Genomic DNA, 3,572 nt, shown 5'->3' with positions numbered 1-3,572 from the left:
TGGACTCTTTTTCTATTCTTCAGACAACCAGAATTCTCTTTTAACATATATCAGATTCATGTGTCAGTGTTATCCTTGAATGTAAAATCCATCAGTAATTGAGGTCATTGTGATGCTCAGGCTAAACCATCTTCCAGAATGTAGAAATAGGGTTCAACAGAGAAGGGAAGAGCACGTCAATAGCTTTAAAAGAACCAATTAATTAATTAAATCAATTTGTTAGTCAATAAAATAAGTATATAAAATTTGGACCTCTGCAAATCTGATACAATTAAACTAGATTATATTAAACTGTATTTGATTTAAGTGATATATATATTCCTCTGCCATCTTAGATTTCTGTTACATTTTTATTTTAAGCTTTGGATAGCAATAACATGCTTTTTTATGATTATCATTTTTTTCTCTTTATTTTCTTTAATTTTCATCTCTAGTCATATATTTTTAATTAAAATAAGAGTTGTTTAGTAATTGAAAACTATCCTCATAAAAATGTCTCTTTTCATATAACTTTAATTTCCCTGATTTGAGAATGTATTTTGTTGGTACAAAATGGGAGAAAAAGACATTGATATATGAAATTATTTCACAAGAGTTAAGCCAATTTGGACTGCAGAATGCCAACACAAGTGGACGCAAGTCATTTACCCATTCAAAGGGCTGCACAGTTTTTATGTCTTTTCTAAGCAAAACAGTCTGGTGTGAGGGAGTGTGAGTAACAGCAGTGGAAGATAAGCAATAATAAACTAAAGCTATACTATAACAGTGTGAACACTCGGGAGAGATATGCTAAGAAGAAAGCATAGGTGTTCTTATAAAGCAAAGAACATTTAATAATGAAATGAGGAATTGGAAGTAGAAAGAAGAGGTGGGGGGCTTAATTGCAGGCTTTTGAGAAAGCCTGGAGTGCATTTCCAAATAAACAGAATATATATGACAATTATAAATATTTAAAACATCTCTACAAACCTTTTACTAGAGAGATGAGTCATTTTTATCATTTTCCATGGCATCTCTGAACCTATTTCCCTATGTGAAATATTCATAATTTTATGTTACCCTAGTTTTGATGTTGCTCAGCAGTTTAATCTTCTAATGGACTATCTCATTGTACAAAATACACATTCTGTTGCCTATGAAATTGACAAAGTGACAAAGAACGAAAAGGGCAGTAGTAATTGAGTAGAAATCCTGTATTTAAAAATTTTTTGCAAGTGTCATTAGCATTACTGGTGACTCTTTAATAAGGTCCTAAGACCAGTTTGATTTCTCCAGGGGCTTGTTATAAGCATGATTTGTTTGCTCATTGCTAGCTAATTTGAGATCTTTGAGTAGGAAACCGGTGGCTTGGCAAATAAAAAACCACTATTAAAAAATTTCAATGGCTAATTTGGAATTTTGCAAACATTATTCTGCTTCTCTAGGGGCCCTGAGGGAGGGACCGTCTGTAAATATTTTCTGTTACTTTGCATATCATTTTTGTAAGGTGTAGTTCCATTTGAAGGATGAGGAGGTTGAATAATTTGCTGAAGGTTCTGTATCTTGTACTTGGAGGACAGGTGTTAAAATACACTACACAAGGCATATGTGCTTCAGAAATGGGTCATGAATCTTATTATTGTGTATGGAAGTGCTAGAAGCAACTGTGGAGTAAAAGCATTTTATTCTGTCCTTTAAATATAACACTTAGAATTTCTTGTTTATTACTTGTCATTTAGTTAAGTTTGTTAGTATCTTTTAAGTATATACATACATATTTAGAATTTAACATTATGTTTAACATACTTGGCTGTTAACCAAAAGGTTAGAGGTTCAAGTCCACACAGAAGTGCCTCGGAAGAAAGGCCTAGCTATCTACTTCCAGAAAAATCTACCACTGAAACCCCTTCAGAGCACAATTCTACTCTGACACACAGAGGGTTGCCATGAGTTAATGTGACAGCAACTGGTTTATGCTCATATTGCACAAAATTTTAATGCTGCCCCTAAATTTCTTTTTTGTTCCACTCTCGCTTTCTGCCTTCTCTTCTCTCCTCTTTCATGAGGCCCTTGAAACCCCATAATCCACATTAAAAACATTTTCTTTCATATTTTCCTCTACATATATGGATACAGAGGATTTTCTTATTGTTTCAAGAAAAAAAAATGAGATCACATTATATATAGTTTCTTGCATGTTGCCTTTCTCATACACCAGAACCTCACAGAAACACCTAAACTCATAGTCCTATGAGTTCTATATATTTTAATGGCTGTATAACGTTTAATGATTTGAGTGTGTTGTAATTGATTCAGCCATTTATGGGCATTCAGTTTGTTTCCCATTTTTGCCACTGTGAATGATGCTGCAATAAACATCCTTGTACTTATGTCCTTATCTACTAGTTACTTTATTATCATAGTGTTATGAATTGAAGTTTGTTCCCCCAAAATATGCGTCAACGTGGCTAGGTCACGGTTACCAGTATTTTGTGACTGGCCTCCATTTTGTGATCTGATGTAATTTGCTTATTTGTTGTAAATCCTAATCTGTGCCTGTGGTTAAGGAGGCAAGATGAGGTTGTGTTAAAGAGGATTAGGGTGGGATGCAACACCCTTACTCAGGTCACAGCCCTGATCCCATGTAAGGTGAGTTTCCCTGGGTGTGGTCTTTATCACCTTTTATCTTACAAGAGATAAAAGGAGAGAGAAGCAAGCAGAGAGATACGGATCTCATGCCACCAAGACAGAAGCACTGGGAGCAGAGTTCGTCCTTTGGACCTGGGGTCCCTGCACTGAGAACCTCCTAGACCAGGTGAAGACTAATGACAAGGACCTTACCCAGAGCCTACAGTTAACCAAAGACCTTAATGGTAAAAACCTTAGCTTTCTTTTTTTAAAAAAAGCCATCTGGTTTTCAACTCAGGAATCTTATTCTAATGAGAGGCTGAAACTTTGCCTTCGAGGTAGATTACACAAAGAATAAATTAAACCTTCAATCTGGTAATCAAAGAAAGTTTTGTTATTTTAACAGTGATAAATCCAATTATTTGTCTCACAAGCTATTTAACAGTAAACTCCTAAAAATCTCACAAATTAAACCATTAAACTTTAGCCAGATGGATAAAACTTTTGATTATATCAAATAAATTTCTTTTTAATAAACCCCTTAAATGTTGTCTTTGTTGCATATCTCTTAGAGTATATCCTTTTAAATGGCAAAAATGAACACACTTATAGGCAGACCCAAGTATGTATATGACAAATATCTATTAACTCAATTTAATATAGTAAGTTACCCAAAAGGTCTTGGAAATTATTTTAAGCTTGTATACCAAAAAGCATAACTGTCAAAAAAAAGTTTGTTTAAATATTCCAAGTTTTCATTCAACTTTTACCACTTCCCATATTTTTCCCAATCTAATTTTAGCCCTTAAAGATTTTATCAACTGGCTTTGGAAATCACAAAGTCTCCACTCAACCTACCAATTCATTGATATGGATATAACCTCAAGTCTCTGGCTAGGGGTGGAAGCATTCTTCCAGGCATTTCAGGTGTGTCTCATTGTGATTTCCATTTTTTTTTTTTTTTT

The sequence above is a fragment of the Trichechus manatus genome, unplaced genomic scaffold (assembly GCF_000243295.1).
Source record: "Trichechus manatus latirostris isolate Lorelei unplaced genomic scaffold, TriManLat1.0 scaffold00174, whole genome shotgun sequence".
Taxonomy (NCBI): Eukaryota; Metazoa; Chordata; class Mammalia; order Sirenia; family Trichechidae; genus Trichechus; species Trichechus manatus.
The sequence above is the reverse complement of the archived record's forward strand: the minus strand, read 5'-3'. Positions refer to the sequence as shown.